This window comes from Bactrocera neohumeralis, chromosome 4 (assembly GCF_024586455.1).
Source record: "Bactrocera neohumeralis isolate Rockhampton chromosome 4, APGP_CSIRO_Bneo_wtdbg2-racon-allhic-juicebox.fasta_v2, whole genome shotgun sequence".
NCBI classification, from domain to species: Eukaryota; Metazoa; Arthropoda; class Insecta; order Diptera; family Tephritidae; genus Bactrocera; species Bactrocera neohumeralis.
In genome coordinates this window covers 73,256,301-73,276,779 of record NC_065921.1, presented here as the reverse complement: position 1 = coordinate 73,276,779, position 20,479 = coordinate 73,256,301, and the positions used below count along the sequence as shown (strand labels likewise).

The 20,479-nt window shown below is 37.4% G+C and overlaps 1 long non-coding RNA gene across 1 annotated transcript; it reads left to right on the top strand.

Moving 5' to 3' along the window:
• Positions 1–4,078: 4,078 nt before the first annotated feature.
• Positions 4,079–19,833, top strand: LOC126756076 (uncharacterized). Its single transcript, XR_007666544.1, has 3 exons — positions 4,079–4,329; positions 12,195–12,853; positions 19,433–19,833. It is a non-coding gene; the product is annotated as an uncharacterized LOC126756076 (long non-coding RNA).
• Positions 19,834–20,479: the final 646 nt, after the last annotated feature.

The following is a 20,479-nucleotide window of genomic DNA, read 5'->3' as shown; positions in this document are numbered from 1 at the left end:
TCTTGAGCAGAAAAGATTGTGAGTAACATTTCAGATCGAAATCTCAAAAACTGCTTCATAAGGTCTCCGACGTTATATTACTAAGCACTGTCGAGGGTATAAAATTAAAAAAAACTGCCTTCGTGCGGAACTGTATGTAAATCTAGAAAGTGAGAAAAAGCACACACTCAACATACGACCGTCGTTAGTGCGGGCATCCTGTCCAAGTGTCAGCATACACATATGTAGTATGCATGTGACCTGGGCTGGCGTGGCAACTCACAAAATATGCAAATTAGTTTGAGAAACTAAATAGACGGAGTTAACGTTTTTTTTCTGTGCACTATTACTTTTTGTTGCCAGCAACTACGAGGGATGTCGTTGGTACACAACACTAAAAAAAAAAACAGAAAGCAATCAACGAAATTTTCATTTGCCGAGATTTGCAACGTGTGGCACTTGCATTCATGCGTGCGTTATGCGGCGAGATACACATGAGCATTGCATCCCTTCGCTGTTCGGCGATTGCAATCACTTTGAACCGACTGCAGAGGTCACACTAATGACAGCCACAGGCACAAACATATAGACAAATGCAGCAGGGGCACTCACAGACGTTACTACTTAAAAAATAATAATCAAAGGCGAATGTGTCTTCAGCTGTGCTCCGTTGGCTGACCGCCTAATTATTGTAATTTCTTAGTTTGCACTCTTCTTTGCTCCTGGAAAAGCGAGCGCTTTGGAAATTTTCCTCGACACCTATTGCTGACTTTGTTGCCTTGTGTTGCGCATGTCCTGCGAGACAGAGCAGATTTTCTCTTTTAATTCATTATTTTTTCTGCGATTTTACTGCAGCTCGATTTTGTTGCTGTAGACAGTTGATTTTCTCTAATTTTTCGTGTAAATTGCAAGAGAGGTAATGGTGTGTCTTCTTTTGGTTGGGCAGGTTTATGTCCTTACCTTTACATATAGCATAATTTTATAGCGAATTTAAAGTAATTTCTATTAAATTTTAATTCAAAATGTGAGCTATTTCAATTTTGGTTTAAATTAGTTCGATCATTTTTCTTGTCTTGTCTGTTTCACGCGGTCTTATATAGCCGATAGTGAGCTCACATAACTATCTTTGGAGGCTTAAGAAAATAATACCCATTTTAATTGAAAATAGCAGACCTAGTGCGAGTTTGTGCTTGGAATGACTTCAGACATGGTAACCCTATAAAATACGTCCAGGAAATGCGCTGTTTCGACGGGTCGGACCGTAGGGAGAGGGGTGTCAGATGTGTAGGGTTAGCAGGGCATGCAAAGAGGTGGTTAGTGTTATGCGAGGACTCGTTGCACGCTGGTCATTTGTTTGATATGTCAGGGTCGATTCTGGACAAGCGGGGGTATAATCTGTTACAGTATCCAGAATGAAGCTGCGCAAGGGTCATTCTCAAGTCTCGCGGCAACTCGAGTAGTTTGTCTGCAAAGGGTGGCGATTTGACTCCAAGTACGCCGTCCACTGAGGGTGTTAATGGCTCCACTGTGAATGGCGGTCACTGCATGTCTGAAGTTTGTTGCGTCCGAAGTCTGGTCGGCGGTAGATGAGGAAGGATCTCTTAATGCTCCTAGGCGGTTCCGGCGGAGTTCATTATGCTCCTTAACTGGGAACATAGGGTTTTCACTGTGCAAGTGTTCGATGGGAGACATCAAGAGGCATCCTGTTGTAGGCTGGAGTGCAGTGTTCTGACATGTCTGTGCATGTCTGAAGTTTGTTACGTCCGAAGTCTGGTCGGCGGTAGTTGAGGAAGGATCTCTTGATGCTGCTAGGAGGCGGTTCCAGCGGAGTTCATTATGCTCCTTAACATGTGAGGATTGAAGGAGCACAGTTTACTCTGACGATTTTAAATCTGATATTAATCGTATCGACTACGAATAAATTATGGCGATTCATCTTCTCGTTGAAAAACTCTCCATAGTCACACCCGAAGACTTATTCGCTTCTGGGATGAAAACATGTACAAAACCCAGTAAGTAAATATAAAGTATTTTGTTTTTAGGATCTTCCGTTTTCTTTAGTTTAGGTAAGCTTAAGTTAGGTTAGGTTAGGCTGGGTTGGGTTAGATTAGGTTAGCTTAGATTAAGTTAGGTTAAGACATCGATCTTAACAGGGATCCCACATAGAACACTGGTCCGTTGTGTTTATTTAAATATCTTATATAATTGATCATAAGATCCTCACAATTGAACAAAGCGATTTGAGCCCATCACAGAGACGGTTAATACCAATTCCGATTTTGCTTTCTGTTTCACCGAAGCTAAGATTGCCGAGATGTTTCATCCACAGTCTTTCAATGGCTGGATAATGGAGCAGAAAGTGCCTGCATGTTTCCACGTCACCCCCTTCCATAATATTTTCAGAACTAGAGTTCGTCAATATTTTAAACCTTACCGCAATAATGCCTATTGGAAAATGTCCGGTAAGAACTCCTACTTTTACGGCAAAATGAATTTTGCTAGGGGAAAGTACTTAAGTTGATCTCCTGTGTTCTACTATAGGCCGAAAAGAGCTCGCAGTCACACGGAAGCGGGTCGGCGACCAGCGGCTTCAGTTTTTGTTACAAAGAGGAGCATGATTGGATACACGTCTGTAGAATAGGTCTAAAAGATTGACAAGACTGTCGAAAATGTCACGAGTCAGGGATCAGCGAAACAATTTGGCATATCTTGCATATTTATTCCACATTGGCAAGGTTACGATTTAAGCATTACGGGCCACACGTTATGAGACACTGGAAGAGATCCATTGATGCAGTGCTAGAGCCCAAGTTGCCAAGATTCAACTCGTTCCTATTTTGATGTGGGCGTTGCAAGGATGCCCTAATTGATTCGTCAAGCTTCCGCTATGTCCAAGCATCCAGGCGGGTCTGATGATGAAGTAGCTTAAAGCTATTTCTAGTAAGGACAGATCCACCTTGGCAAGCTTTGAGCGCACTATTTGCGAGCTGAACGCTAGTATAGGCGCTCTGCTGTTCTTTAGTTTAGGTATTTCCAAATTAATAATTAAAAATATAAGATTGAAATTGAAGAGGTATAGTCAAGCGATTACATAAAATTCAAGAGTTGTTGGTTTCTACAAGATGTTCTGAGTCTCTAGAGATGGTGGTCAGAGTTCGAAATGCACTTTATTGGCGATGTTTTCTTATTTTCGATCTCCTTGAGATACAAGTTTTCAATATTATTTCGAAATCTTCGATATTACTTATTATAAGAAACATGCCTAGGCGAAAATTTGGTAACAGGAGAAAAATGGGTATCGCTTTGAGAGGAAAAGATCTTGACTGGAAGCGCTTATTGATTAATAAATGGTCGCCTTTAATATAACAGCCTTGAAAAGTCTCATTTTCCCGGCTATCATCAAGTATTCTGGATAAAAAAACGAGTAAATTTTTAGGATTAGATCTGGATGAGAGGAGAGTACCTAGAAAAAAGTACGTTTTACTACCTGATACAACCGCGACAGGTGAAAAAATCTCCCAAATGCAGAACAAAGAGAAGAGTGTGCGTCAAAATATTTTAAAGCAGATGCTGAGCTTGACCAAGCCACCGTTGCAGCGTAACACGTGGTAAAATTTGAACTCTACTATACAGCGTCAATATTTTGTCGGCTTACCGGCCAACGAACCGACCGAATATTTTGCTCGAACAAAACCGATTGGCCGCAAAGAAAAAAGCACGCTGGCCGTTTAGTCAAGAAGAAAGGAATCGACAGGAATAACAACGGACACAGCAGCGCCAACAAAAATTGCAGTCAAAGCAGCAGCTAATAAATGGTTGAAGAAATAATAGTGTGGCGTTGGTGTTGGTGTTGATGATGGAGCTAGTAACAAAGCGGCGCTGGACGAGGCGCGGAAGCGGCGACGACGCGACATGGTGGTGGACGCGCAGCAACGCTTAACGTAGTAGGAAGTAAGAAACCAAAACAAAAAAAAAAGAAAAACGAACAACAACAAAAACGGCGCAGGACACTAGTCAAATTAAGCGTGCGGCGGCAACACAGTGAAACACTAAGCAGGCGGGCAGCGAGTGGACAAATCAGTTGGTGGACGACGGTCAGTAGGTGACGCGTCATGAGTCGCTGGCCACTGCAAGCCGCCGCGAAAAAGCAGTGAAAAGTGAAATTTGAAAAATCTAACAATGGCGGCAGTCACTTGTAGCCGGCGCGGGAGCTGCCATGGCGGCATTGCCGGCGCGTTATTGCGGTTGTTGGTGGATTTGCGGACAGCTAGTGTGTGCTTAGAGTGTTTATTGTGGCATAATATTGCATAATAGTGAAGATGTTGCATGCAACTTCAGTGAAACATAAGTGTAATGGATTTTATTGATAGTTGTTGTTGTTGATAATTGCATAACTTGTCAGATTTTGTGAGACAAAAGTCGTTGCTGGTCGTGTGGCAGGCAAAAATGCTGAATTTCGTGTTACTTACTTGCAACACTAATTTTTTGGTGGCATATAATTTGCATAGAACAACCGTTAAACTATTTTACACACGCATGAAAGCCTGCAAGTGCATATAGTTGCAGTTATTTATGTATTTGCTGCTGTCAGTAGCGGAAGTTGGACTGGAAAGTGATGCCACATGCACGTTGCATGATTTTCAGCATACATACTTACATACAGACATACTCACATACATACAAACATACTTATAACAACTGCAGCCACATACACATATCCACAAAAACTCATTCAAATATACATATATACTTCAATACATACTTGCAACTAAGCATGTGGCAGAAGGTGCACTGCAGCGCACACCCACACAAACACACATACACCCAGCTCACCAACCAACTACCGAAGTGCAAACTACATTTTTATCCGAGCTTCCAGTGCGCTCTGTCGACTCTCGCTTCAAATACATATACATATGTACATACACATATGTATGTGTGTGTGTGTTTGCCTTTTTCATAGCTTCGCTTTTCCCTGCCTCGGCTGCTGCTGAATGTGTGAAAAGTGTTTAGCGCTTAGAATGTTTAGTGCATGCTGCTGACGTGCGCTCCGCTCCGCATATGACGTGCGTGATATTTATGTGCCACTGATTTGTGTGCACCGTTAAGTGGGTGGAGTAATGTGTGCTGTGAAAATTTTGTGTACTCCTTCGTTTTTGTGCATATATATACAGTTATATAAAATATACTCATATAAGCATGTGTGCGTGTGTGTGTGTAGTTGTGCGAAAAACGCTCATAAATGTGCGGCAGAATAATTAAGCACTTTCCTGCGACTTTAACGATTTGCCGTCGGTGGTGCAAAAAGCGAGTTGCCGACGGTGAATGCAATGAAAAGCCAGCGAGCGGCTGCTGTGGCAAGAAAAATTCTCAGTGGGCATAGAAAGCAGCTTATTTAATAATTTGATTTAATTTTAAGTCAGAATTAAGACTTGATTTTAAGCTGGTAGTCTAGTCCAGATATTTGTAAAAAAAATTGAAATTTTGGGTTTTTCCATTTTTTCATAGTTTATCCTTATCCTCACCTAAAATGCAAAATAACGGAACATCACTTTTCATTAGTTTACAGGCGAAGGAACAACGATATAATAGAAATCAAACCTATTGAAACAAAATTTGGGTTTTTGTTATAAAATGGTTATATATAGGTTACATATTGGTTATAAATTGGTTATGTATTGGTTATATATAGGTTACATATTGGTTATATATTGGTTATATCTGACAGCGAAAGCTGAAAATTTAATGCTACAAATATTTAATATGAAGTAGTGAATCGTAAGCAATAAAAAAACTCAATTTCGATGCAAAGTAACGGAACATCACTTTCATTAGTTTACAGACGAAGGAAAAACGATATAATAGAAATCAAACATATTGAAACAAAATTTGAGTTTTTGTTATAAAATGGTGACATATTGGTTATATATTGGTTACATATTGGTTATATATTGGTTACATATTGGTTATATATTGGTTATATCTGACTGCCAAAGCTGAAAATTAAATGCTACATATATGTAATATGATGTAAGGAATCGTAAGCAATAAAAAACCCAATTTCGGTTTTTTGGTGATACGTTGTTTTGCATTTTAGGTGACGATATACAAAAATATGTCACTTAAGGTAGTAGTCTGGTGACTTGGACCCGAATTTTTTTTTACTTAATTTGAAAGTACAATGCCTTGAGAATATACTGTGAAAATTTCAGACAGAAATTCGAAATATTTCGTGAGTTATAACGAGTTTCCTAGAGCGCCTCGGAGTCCTCTATCTCTGAGTTGTTGAACTTTAAATGCGTTTTTCTCAAAACATTGTATTTTTGGTCGGCCCGGGTCCTAACTCTACTGAATTGATTGCTTTCAAATTTTAACAGGCTACACACTTATAGTTCTCGTCGGTACTAACGAGAATTCTTTTCACCTCTAACTTTTTATTTTATAACCCTTTCTTTGCTAAAATAAAAGGACTTTTTTCAAAGTCCGCCATTTTGTTATTTATCCTTGAAATTTAACTTCGGTAGTTCCGACCAGAATGACATGTCTATAGATTAAGAATAATCAAGAATATTTGATTTCAGATAACATCAAGAGCCAAAATCACCCGGGCCACCTGCGTGCATTTTTTTTGAGTTTCCAACTTCGAGTGACAATAATAATAGTAATAAAGTATTAAATTTTTTCAAGTAATTTTTTTTTGTATTTTCAATATGTAAACTCTCTTAATATTCAGGATAATTCATTTATATTTTTCTATAAAAATCCACCCTCCAAAGAAGTCATGAAAATAGGCATAAGTTACCAGACTACTACCTTAAAAGATATTTCAAAATTATTTTTTATTTCAAAATTATAGTTGTTTTGGTGTTGTAGCAACTCGACCAGTTTAGTTTTAAGTTAAAATCTCAAAGGAGTCTTTAACGAAACTATCAGGCGTACAATAGAAAACCACCGTTTTTTCTTAGTATTCAAATTATTCTCCATCGCTAGCCATGACTTTTTCTCAACCTATGTGGCAGCTTCTGAATTCCTCGTCGAAAAAATTGTTTGTCTTTTGACACGATTCATGAATCGATCAGTTTTTTTGGTTCTTTGTGAAAACACTTGTGCTGTTCGGCAGACTATCCGTTACCAATCGGAGTAATTAGAAATTCGAAGCGGCGATGTCAAGAAATTACGGCGGTTGGGTTAGGCTGTTCCAGTTCAAAGTTTCCAAGTGTGTTTTCACGATCTTGGAAACATGTGGTCGAGCGTTGTCTTGCAGGACAATTATTTTGTCATGTCTTTCCGAGTATTGTGGGCGTTTTTCCTTCAACGCTCGACTCAAACGTGTTAGTTGCGTTCGATAGAGAGCTCCTGTAATGGTTTCGCCTGTTTGTAAGAGTTCTATACTATACTGAGTCGAGCCAAATTTTTTTGGGTTCGGTTTCTTGTCTCCAGGGTCATATTCACCAGTTTTGAACTCATGAAACCATTACTCACACTTTTTTTTACTAATACGACGTTTCCCATAATCACAATCATTTCATCCGCCTGAGCTGCATTTCTTGAATGAAATGCAAATGACCCTTGCTCGGCATGAATTTTGTCACCTTCATACACGGCAAAAACAAAGCAAAGACGACGACAACATCTGATCAGTCGATGCTACGAGTTTTCGAGAGAAAGGTTCTGCGGAAGTTTTATGGTCCTTTGCGCATAGGCAACGGCAAATATCGCATTCGATGAAACGATGAGCTATACGAGATATACAACGTCATTAATATAGTTCAGCGAATCAAGAAACAGTGGCTACGCTGAATATTAACTCGAGTGAGTTATAGTAAGTGTTCAGCATTGGTGAACTAATCTCTTTGAAATGTGCAATCGACTTTACGAGACCGATTGTTACGTATGGAGCGGTGTCTTGGGCTTCGAAAGCACCACACAGACTTTGGTAGGGCTTCAACTATCGAAAATGCAACGTCTTGCATGCATCTGTTCATCGGATGAAATGCGTACGTTCTGGACACCTCTATCCACCACGAAGGGATGGCACAATCAAGTGGTACACCATCGGCTCGAAAATGACGGAATGAATTAGTGCAGGAGTCGCAGGACCGTCATAACAAACTCTTCATACAAGTACCTATGGAACTTTTTCTGAGCATCTTCTATGCGGAAGTCTTTACTATAAGTCGGTGCGTATAGGTAAACTTCCAATGAAGCTATCGTAATGAAAGTATCGTCATGCCCAGATATAGTCAAGCGACGCTTAAAGCGATATCAGCTTACGATATTAAATCGCTACTGGTACAGAAGTGCACAGAACGCCTGAATAGCGTATCAGGTTGTGACCAAGTACACTTCATCTGATTGCCAGGTCACAAGGGTATATCCTGGAATGAACTAGCTGACGGGGTTGGCCACTCTGCAGCTGCACAATGAATGATAGGGCCGTAACCCTGTGTTGCGGCTGGTCATCTTACCATTATGGCGCCCAATTTTGGGCTACTAAAAAACTTGTGTTAAAGTATATCAAAGATCTTTATGGTTTTTGAAATCAAGACGGTGTGTTTAACGTGGTTACTTGCTGACGACAGCCTTACCCCACGACGCTTAAAAGCACCATTCAAAACAATGTGTTGATCGCCCTATTCTTTTCAGACCAATTCGCAGTGTGGAATGGAAAAACTTATGCTAAATCAATCTAAACCCTCAATGTGTTAATTAGTGTCAGTTCTTCCCGCATTCGGGTTTTAACTACAACCATCCCGATACTCTCCGAGGGCCTGTACACATGAATAAGTTGGGGCAAGCTCCACGGGTTCCTGCTCCCCGTGGTACGAGAATTAATTCTCCGGTTAGACTTCGTACCAGAAACTACTACCAGTTGAGCTTCCACCCTGCTCTGGACTGGTGAGGTGGACCCCATACGCACGTACAATTCACAGAAGAAACTAACCCTAATTCTCAGTTAAATGCCTTAGCCGCCTAAGCTTTTTACGAGCAAACGACCCTAACTGTTCAGCGTTCCGACTAGTTCAGATCACACCGCTAACATCTAAAAGTTCATCAGTGCAGCTAATCCTCAAACCATCCAGATCCCTAATTTTCGAATACATCGGTCATTCTGCAATTACATGCACCTAGTTCTCCACCCCCGCCTCACAAAAACAACCCGACCAATCATATAGATGCTTTTGATGCAAAAGTGCATTCAGAGACCCATGCTCCTAAGCAGAAAACCTAGACTCAGGCAGAATCTGAAGTCTGGGTGACTCTCAACAAATCCAACGTCCCGAATGTACTCATAAGTCATTCGACCGTTAGGACTATTGTCCGAACAGTCTTGTTATCTACACCCTATCCTATACCCTTCCTCTCCATATCGTCATCGGAAATCCAGTCATCCCGCAGCAAAGACACACTCCTTCTTAACCTGAAATAAACAGCTCGCTGTATGACAATCGGGTTAGGAGGGGTACACCTAACAAAACCTGCAAAACATCCGTTGAGACTGTGCGACATATAGGCAAACAGGCAAGCATCATACAATGCTGTATTAAGAAGAGTTTTTGCACCTCAAGGCTGTCGTGGCTGCTTCCCACCACATAGCGGCTCCACAAGTGGCATAGGCTACAAAAAAACCACGATATATAGTGCGAACAGCACGACGCTCGAGACTCTGCAAAATGTGTCTCAAATGCATTCGCCAAATGGGGATTGAAACATATTACTTTCACTCTTGGTCAGCCCCACGTATTTGATGCTGACCCGTTCACCCACACCATCGGTGGATGTACCGGCAACAATCTGCCCTTAAGTAGTCACCGTTTCTCCATCGATATATCCACCCTCACACCTACACCCCCAAGTATTTACATTTTCTAAAAATTATCCTCCCGCCCGCTTCAGAAGAAGAAGCTCATCCGCAAGAGCGCAACACTTACAAAGTGACTCAAGCCAAGTAGAGAGTCCATCAAGAGATTCCAAATATATAGATCACATTAAAGTGAAAACAGTACGCTAAAATTATAGATAAGATAAGTCAGAGTCTTCGAGGTCACATGCCATTAATTTTTTCGTGGCATCATAGTCGAAGGATCGCTGTTTTATTATCAGTCGCTTATGCGGGGCGTTCTAAGGTATTCATAATGGAAAAAATATTTAATGTTATGATGGGTTTTATATATCTATTGGAACAATTATTAAAACAGAAGAAACTATTTTCCTTAACGTCTTTTGGCGTATAATACCACTTATTGGGATATTTCAACCAAACTCGGTGCAATATTATTACCTACGAAGTGAAAAATAAAATTTCTTTTATTTTTTTTTTAATTTTCTAAAGTAATCTCAGCAGATAACGAAGACGCAGACTAGATAAAAAAATGGCAATAAACTTAAAATATGAAAAACAAATGTTAATTGCTATCCTTCAGCCGAAATTCGCTTTACAAACAGCAAAAGCCTGTCACCGAATTGAATATGAAATTGAAAAAATAAGCACACACATACACATACGAATATTTTGACAGCCAACTGTGCAAGCTGGCTTCATTAGATGTGCGGCAAGAAATAAAAAAGGAATTTGTTTTGTCTCCTTGCATTGTCCTTTTACACATGCGAAACAATGTAATTGCAGAAGTCTGTTTTTTATCAAAGTAAAGCTAAAAATGTGACAATAAAGATAATTCTTGTGACATTTCTTTAAGCATAACATAAAAAATAAACACAATTGGCAGCAAAGAGTGGGAAAACTGTCTGAGACGAAATTTGGGAAAAAAAATTCTGCGAAGACGATCGGAAGGAAGCGACGCAATGTTGTCTTGTCTTAGCAAATTAATTGAAATTTCACATAAATGAAAGAGAAAAGCAGCTGAAGGAAATGAGAGGAAAGTGCAAAAAAAGCTAACAACAAAAAAAAAAAAAACGTTAACTACGGCGGCAGCAAAGTCATAATACCCTAAACATACAATATAAAAGAGTTTTGCTTAGAAAATTTTAATATTCTTAGGTAGCTTGTATGGCAGCTATATGTTATAGTGCGCCGATCTGAACAATATGTGCAGAGATTGTAGCGTTGCCTTTGAAAATAAGCTATGTCAAATTTCGGCAAGATATGTGATGGAATAAAAAAGTTTTTCATACAAGCACTTGATTTTGATTGAATCAGTTTGTATGGCAGCTATATGATATAGTGCTCTGATCCAAATAGTATTTGGTGAGAATAGAGTCTTGTCTTTAGTAATCAGTTATGGCGAATTTTGTGAAGATACCTCGTTAAATAAAAAAGTTTTTCATACAAGTAATTGATTTGGATTGATCAGTTTGTATGGCAGCTATATGATATAGTGCTCTGATTCAAACAGTATTTGGTGAGATTAGAGCCTTGGTATGGATAATCAGTTATGCCAAATTTCGTGAAGATATCTTGCTGAATAAAAAAGTTTTCCATATGAGAAGCATATTTTGAATCGTCAGTTTGTATGACAGCTGTATACTATATAGATCCGATCTCAAAACTTTCTTCGGAGACTGTAGCGTTTCCTTGTCATATAACTCTGGTATAATTTCGTGAAGATAGCTCATTGAATAAAAAAGTTTTCCATACAGGGACTTGATTCGGATTAATCGTTTCGTACGACAGCTATACCCAATAGTGGTTTGATCTCAACAATTTCTTCTGAGATTATAGTATTACTCCGAAAAATATTCCATATCAAATTTTGTAAAGCTAGCTTGTGAAATAAAAATTTTTTTCATATGAGCATCTGATGTGGATCAGTTACTTTGTACGGCAGCTATACGCTATAGTGAACCGATATCGGCGGTTCCGACTGCTAAGGCACTTCTTGAAGAGAAAAGTCAAGGTACGAAATTTCAGATCGATAGCTCGATAACTGAGGGACAAGTTCGCAAATACATAGAGAGACGGTTGGATAGATTGACAGACGGGTCTGGCTTAATTGACTCAGCTCGTCACGTTGATTGTTTGTATATACATATATTTAAGGGATCTTCGAAGTTTCACTCTTGTGTTACAAATTTCAATTCAATATACCCCGTTAAGGGCATAAAAATTAAAAAAAAAATAGTACCAAAGCTAAGGATGTCCGCTGAAAGCTAACCCAAAGCTTAATGCTGCCCCAGCTGTATTAAAAACAAAAAAAAAAACGTGTATTTGTTTTCGAGCTATTTATTTTTTATCGTATTTTCTATTGTCTTTCCAGCTCAAATTTCAACTTAAGACAAATGTCGGCGCATAATCACACGCACATACTCTCAAAGCCAAGCAGCAAGTGGACAGCCGAGCGCTTATACTACATACATACATATATAAGCTGGTTGTGTGGACAACGAACGACTCCGCGGGTAACGGCAACTTAGTAGCGGCCATGGTTACACAGCCGAGCCAAGCGAATGAAGATGAAGACGCTGCCGGCAAAAGGAAGTCCGCCGAAATTATTCCAGCAACGCTGACGTATGGCGTGCAGACGAATACATACCATGGCGGAGAAGAAAGTAAAATTCCGGTAAGGCAACGCGCGAAGGAAATGAGTATGTGGTTGACGGCACGAGCATGGAACGACGCAATAACCCAGCGATTGCTGGAGAAAATTAACGAAAAATACTTTGGCAACAATATAAATGAATATACCCAGCAGCAGCAGCAATAATGAGCCCAGCACAGCAACAACTGCATGGACAAAGCACAACATGATCTACAACAACAACATAGTTAGCAACAACTACTATCCGTCCGTCAAGCAAATGAATGGGAGACAAAGAATAATTGCAGTCGCCATGAACTTCCCACCGAAGGCAGCCATCAAGGCTAGGATGCCTCATATCCTGCGCCCGAATATCTGCATTAACGACATGCATGTGTGTACGTATGCATGTATCGCGTTTTGCCAAACTGTTGCGAACGCAGCTTCCCAATTAGATTTCAAATTCATTTCAACTTTCAATTCGCTGCAATTCTTCGAAGAAATGCTGCAACCGAAAAGTTTACTTTTCATTTGGAGTTTAGTAGTGAGTTTTTGGTTTTTGTTTTTGGCATTTTTGGATGAAGTTGTTTCGCAAAAAAATCCTAATTTGTCAGAGTTTATTTGGCAATTTTTGTTTTGTTTTCGTGGGATAGTCAAGTTCTGACTTTGTGGAGTTATAACTTCATAAGTTGTATGTGACTTGCTGAATGATAGAAGCTGAGAAAAGCTAAGTAGCGGCATATACAGAGTATAGTGTGGTTCATACTATTTAGAAATACAAAGTGCAGGGAGGTCCATATACACAAGGTTAGCAGTGAGTCGTTCGTTATTAGAAATGAAAGTGAGTCAAGCGAAGATGGCTGGTCTTCACTTGAACCAAATTCGAACGGTATTTTAGCGTGCCCACGATAATCGGATGTAAACGAATTACTTCAAGAATGTTTCCTGTCGCTACAACAACAACTACAAACGTTAAATTTTTAGAAGACAATATTTTTGTTTCAACGGGCCATCATTTGTTAATTTTTCTATAAAAAAAAAAGATTGTGGAAAGCCCATTTTAGTCAATACCACATGCCTTAGAAGCATGTTAAATAAGATTTTTGGCTCGAAAATTGCTTAGATCATGCCTAATCTTAGATTTTGTCTCGAAGTTGCTCACAGATTATATTTATTCATGATTTGGACCCTCCAGTCGAGTATGGAAAGAACTATTCGTAAGATGAACATACATAATAATCATTCTTAAGGTTACAAGAAACTATGCGAACTGAAACTTTTTTTATATATTTTTGTTTTTTTGATTTATTTTTATTTTATTTTTTAGAAATAAGAGACACCTTGTTCATAAATTTTATGTCAATACTTCCATGATTTTTCAGAAAAAAAATCAGCAATATTTATTTTTTAATACAACATACCATATAATCCACTTTTTTCTGGAAAAATATTGAGGCTTTGCACTGGTCTATTGTGCCCTCTACTAAATCACATATGTATGGTCACAAAGGTACAGCACACTGAACAATTTCAGAAGCTTGCTGGGCGTGACTGAAGTGAAGTGATTCCTGTCCACGTAGATGAAACCTGTGGCCTTGAGTCTTTTTCTGCAGTTGGCAAGCTGGAATCAGGTGTACTATAGCAAGAGACTACACCCATGTTGGACACGGCTTTCCTAAGCCTGAAGTGCTCCATATAGACCGCAACAAGGAGGCGGAACTTGTCTCAGGGGAGGTTGATTATTTCCTTAAACCTTGCAAGGTTGTACCCACCCAGTTGTAGCTTGGAGTGGCGCATTCCTGCATCCTGTTGTCAGTGCCATACTCTCCCGTTTACCTCAAAATACGAAAAACCCATTTTGTACAGCATTCAATTTCCTACAAAATTTATTAAATGATATATTTTTTCAAGTGGTTGGAAGCGATATATGAGTTTTGTTTTTAACTAATAATAAGAAAAGATTGAAAACTGTAAGGCGGAGGACCTTCCGGTTGTAATTAAGAGCTGATACTTGCAAAAACATTTCGTGCAGGTGTCTAAGAACCAAAGTGCCAAACGAAGAAAATATTCGTATTTTTAACCACCCTACTACACCATATTATTTTTCGACAATTATTAACTATTTTAATATAGATTAACTGCTCTAGCTAGAGCATGTTTGCATTAAAAACTACATTAAATTGCAATAAAAAATTTACAATGATACAAGCTTTTGCCAAAAATGAGCTTTCATTGAGCTTTCATCTCTCATTTTAGAGACATTGCTTACATGAAAGAGATATAAATAAATAATTTACTCTCTTATTAATAAAAACTTTTCGCAAAAAACGAGCTTTCACTAATAAAGCTAAGAGCTTTTTAGGGAAATTATTTGTGAAAGTTTTGATAACAGAATTTAAAAAGAGCCATGAGACATAGGCATAGTTACATAAAAAAAAAATTGTCAAAATATAGCTTTCATTGACAAAATTTGAGAAAATCGTATGTGAAAGCTTAAGTGAAAAACGTAAAGATGCAAAAAATTTCGTGAAGGTGTCTAAGAACCACAGTACTAAGCAAAGAAAATATTCGTATTATTACCCACCCTACTACGCCATATTATTTTTCGACAATTATTAACTATTTTTGGTTAATTATTTAATGTAAAATAATAAGTATTAGTAAATGTCATTAAAAATTCGAAAAATGTAAATATTTTACCATTTAAATTGAATATTTCCACACATTCTATAATCAATACTTCTTTTAAATTTTCGGAATTTTCTTTTTCTATACATTCTATACTCAATATTTCTCAATTTTCACCTCAAAAAATTCGATTTGCACGGCTACAGCTAAGAAAGTGAAAGTTTTTAAACTAACCACCCCCGCCAAGTGTTTTCCACCCCAACATTTCTTACATTTCCAACCTTCTTAACAGTTTACCAAATTTACTGCTACACCATTTTTTCCAAAGTGTCCTTTTTGCCGTTGGGCAAATTACTTAACCCGTTCGTGTTACAATTTTTAGCAGAAAGAGTTATTTCGATGCCGTTATCTAAACACACACAGTCAGCTACAAATATACGCACACGCGTTAAGTTATATAAAAAGCAGAAAAAGTACACGAGTGCTTCACCGTTATGCATATATACAATATAAAGAGAGTCAGCAGCACACTTGTATGCCACGTCACGTATACGCCGTGTTGTCCTCCCCAACTACCAACGCTTGAAACGTGCACGCAACGCACAAATCTACGCTGTCATTCGCGTTTGTGCGCTCGCTGGCTCTCGCGTTTCGCCTACCATGCGCGCCGGCCACTGCATACATACATATAACGGTATATTTGTATTTTATGCGAAAAAGTGGAATTGGCTGACTGGCTTAGGCCGTGGAAAAGCGCCCTTTCTACCCCTTTTTTCACAGAATCTTACAATTTTTGTTTTCATTGCTGTTTATGTACCTATATGGCGGCAGTATGGTAAGGTGGCAAGGATGAGCTATGCTGCAAAGCAGAAGAGTAAAGCGAAAAATAGGAATATGCGCGTTTTTCACGACTTTCCAACGCACATCGTCATACATACCCATGTGAGTAAGCATAAGCGCTCCAGCACTCATATATGTGTGTATATGTACAGTTATGCGTTGATGTATGAGGCGTGTGTTGAGTATGCTCTGTCTCTTTTTGCTCGTACATGCACATATATGTATATACACGCCGCCATGTCTATATATGTGGGCTGTGGGTGGCTATGCTCTGCTATATATGGCTGAAAAGATGAGTTGCGACGCTGAAAAACTCACGATTTTCCACGAGTTTTCTACGAGTTTTCCTCAAACTCGCTGCAGTCGTTAACAGCGCTGCCGTTGTGTGCGGATATGCGCTAGCGATTTTGGGGCGTCACGAACTTTTCTGAAATTTCTTTGACTGTTATGAAGTGCCACACACACACACGCAACTGAATATATGGATAAATATATGTTTATATGGATAAATAAATATGTAGCTGCACATGAGGTCTTATATGGCTTCGCATACAATATCAAATAAATGTATGTGTGGTATATAAATAAAGTTTAGTATATAAGCATTTCAAATTTACATATATATGCATATATACAGCTCTGACAATTTTAACCCAGACTTTGGCTGCTGATTCGAGCATTTTCCATATATACATGTGATGATTTTCAGAAGTGCGTAAAAAAAGAAAATAAACAACTGAAGATAAGGACTGTAGCGGAAGGTGAGCAATGCGTGTGTGTCGCCTGATAAGAATAAATACATTTTTTTGGTCGCTGGGATTGGTGTAAGCATATCCAGTGGGTGTAAACGAACGGTTTATTTGCAGCTTTGTCTCGTTACTTATGGTATATAATTGCAAGCTTTTACATATATATTACTCGCACTCTTACTACACACTCGGTATTATATATATAACTAAAGTGCCACGTGGTTACATACTAACTGTCGTATGAGTGCTAGGCACACCATTTTGTTTAAGCCTACAGAAGACTGCGCTGAACAAACAAAATGATACACAAAATTCCAAAACTTAACTCAGAATGGCGAGAACGACCAGAAAGCACAGCTGGTGTAAAACTTAAGCAAGCTTTGTCAGCTGTTTGTACGGTGTCGTTTATATTTTGCTAGACAATGGAAGAAACTTTCATATAATTTCACATTAAAGCTTAAAAGTTAATTTCGGCAAAACTTAAGAGCTTTCATTGTTAAAGCTTGGAGATTTTTAGCGAAGTCATTAGCGAAAGTTTAGTATGAAGAATAACCATGAGATTGAAATTAATAAAAACTTTTTGCAAAATTGAGCTTTTATTCGAAAAATTTAAAAAAATCGCAAGTGAAAGCTTAAGTGAAAAACGTTAATATAGAGCACCGCTCTAGCTAAAGCATGCTTGCATTAAAAGCTATATTAAATTGAAATAAAAAATTTACAATAATACAAGCTTTTGCCAAAAATGAGCTTTTATTGAGCTTTCATCTCTCATTTTAGAGACATATGAAAAGACAAAAAGTAAAAAGATATATATAAATAATCCACTCTCTTATTAATAAAAACTTTTCACAAAAAAAGAGCTTTCATTAATAAAGCTAAGAGCTTTTTAGGGAAATTATTTGTGAAAGTTTTGATAACAGGATTTAAGAATAGCCATGAGATTTCTGCAACACGGCATAGTTACATGAAAAAAAATTGTCAACATATAGCTTTCATTGACAAAATTTGAGAAAATCGTATGTGAAAGCTTAAGTGAAAAAAGTTAAGATATTTAATCATGCTCTAGCATGTTAACTATGGTTAATTATAACAAAAATTTACTATTATACAAACTTTAGGCAAAAATGAACTTCTACTGAGCTTTCATCTCTCATTTTACAGATATAATATTTTAGAGACACATGAAAGTTGGGTGAAAAGATGTAACAAAAATTTACTCTTTTTCAAACCTTAAGCGAAAATGAGCATCCATGGAGCTTTCATCTCTCATTTCAAAGATATTATATTTTAGTGATATATAAAAATTTGCGTAAAAAGATGTAACAAATATTTATTATTATAAAAACTTTAGGCAAAAATGAGTTTCCATTGAACTTTTATCTCACATTTTAGAAATATATGAAAGTTTGGTTAAAAAGATATAGATATAGGTAATCTGCTCTCATGTTAATAAAAACTTTTCGCAAATAAAAAGAGCTTTCATTGACAAAGCTTAGGGAAATAGTGGGTGAAAGCTTAAGCTAACAATGAAAAAATATATTAACTGCTTGCGTTGCATCATCTCTGCATTAAAGCCCCAAGTGAAATAGAACAAAAATTTCAATTATATGAAATTTAAAAAAAATGAGCTTTCATTGAAAAAGTTTAAGGATTTTCATGGAAATCATAAATGAAAGTTTAGACGAAAGTATGAAAAAAACATATTATTTGCCTTTAAATTTATAAAACCATTTCGAAAAAGAAAGGAGCTTTCATTGAGAAAGCTAATCGGTTTTAAAAGTTATTATAACTGAAAGCTTAAGTAAGGTAGTGTAAAATTTTTATCTTCAATAGGTCAAGATGTTCACTACATTGAAAGCTTTAGTATATTATAAGACACATTTGCGCACAATTAAATTAAACATTTATACCGAAGGGGCGAAAAAGAGGACGGAGTTGTCAAGAGTTAGAGATTTTTAGAGCCCTTTAAACTGAACTGTAGTATATTTCAAGCATTCTAAAAATAGAAAAGCTGTGCTTATGGAATAAAAATATTCAGCAGAAGAATGAGTTCAGAGTCAACATCTAAATATCAAGCAAATGTAGGTGAAAGCTTAAATGAACCTTAAATATATATTATCGGCTCTAGGGAGAATATATTTATAGCAAATAATATAGGTAATTTTTATAATAATTTGCGATTATAAAAACGTTTCACAAAATTAAAGTTTCATTGAAATGTAGTTTTTCGAGAAATCAAATGACTTCAATTTATTGGGTGTCAGGTCACAAAGCCATCGATGGCGACAAAATAGTGGCCAAAAGTGGCGTACAGCCATCTATCAAAAATGTGATAAATACTGGAGAACCCATGTATTCTTCATACGAGGATTTGGGTAGGAGAATGACAGGGAAAATCAAAACGCAATGGAATGATCTACATATCTGAGTATAAAATTGCAAAGTCATGTATATAACGGTAGAGCAAGACACCCGGGAGAAGAATGGATCATCAGTTGTGCAGCTTTTAGTTTTTGGGAGCCTCACAGTATGATACACTGAAAGAGGTACCGTTTGTGAGGCAAGAAGTCTGTCCATCTGGTATGTATACATAGCTCACAGTATGAGATACAGTAGAGGTATCATTCGTAAGGCTATAGAGTCTGTCCATGTCGTGTAGTTATTATAATCTTACAGTATAAGTATTTAACAATATTAATAAATCTTCATAAATACATATGTATATACTCTTTACACTATCTACTATTTCTATTGATGCAGTTATACCGCTGCTTACAGTTATGCCAATCAAACTAACTGTCAAAAATGTCATTTGGAAGAAAAAGCAAATCGTGGCAGTCTTTAAAGGTAGACTCACCTGGCATTAAGAACAAACTGTAAATTCTTAATTACACATGCGACACAATGGAGATAAATGAATACACTAAAGGAGGGGTGAGTTTTTGTCTTGAACATCGACAAACATGAAAAAGAATACAAAGAACGCAAATAAACGGTAGCTAAGGTAATTAAAAACAATGAGAGTTGTCTGCTGACCATTAGACGATGGATAAGCAAATGCACAAAGAGCAAAAGATAAGAAAAAAGAAAATTCTATTTAGAAAATATGAAAATGTATGAAATAATATGTAAATAAAAATGAAATATAAATAAAAATGCGATGGAGGGATAAGTAAATAAATGTGTACTTTCTTATCAAATTATAATGACCGAATATAAGCTGGAAAAATGTAAGTATGTGCATGGAACAAAGCAACCTAGCAACCACCTGTAATGTTTGTATGTATAGTACATAGTAAATATATATGTATAATATGTGTGAATGGTTTGTAGGTTATAAAACATTGTATGGAAATAATTTCACCTGTCATTAAGCATTAAATGGTTTTCAATTTGTGTTCTCTCTTCACTAAAGAAAATAATGTAGATCACATCTTAGTTTGTGTTTTCCCTTTGCCACTTATGGAATGTATTATGTATAGTCTTCCAGATGAAATTTTCATGTAATAAAAATGCGAACACATTTTCAGAAAAATAATGTTTGGAATCGAATAGACAACTTTAACTTAAAGATGGTATTGGCGCGACCTCATACCAGCCCACTTACCCTCTTCTTCTCTTTGACTTTCATTAACATATCTCCGAGTTTTAGTGACATTTTCGATAAGAAATCGGCTACACTTCCTGAGGTCGATATGTTCGGTATCCGGGGCATGAAAGCTATGGTCCGATTTTGACTAATTTTGGAAGTGAAATGGCATGACATTCTTTGGAGATACCGTTTGCTCAAAGTTTTTTTTCTCAAAA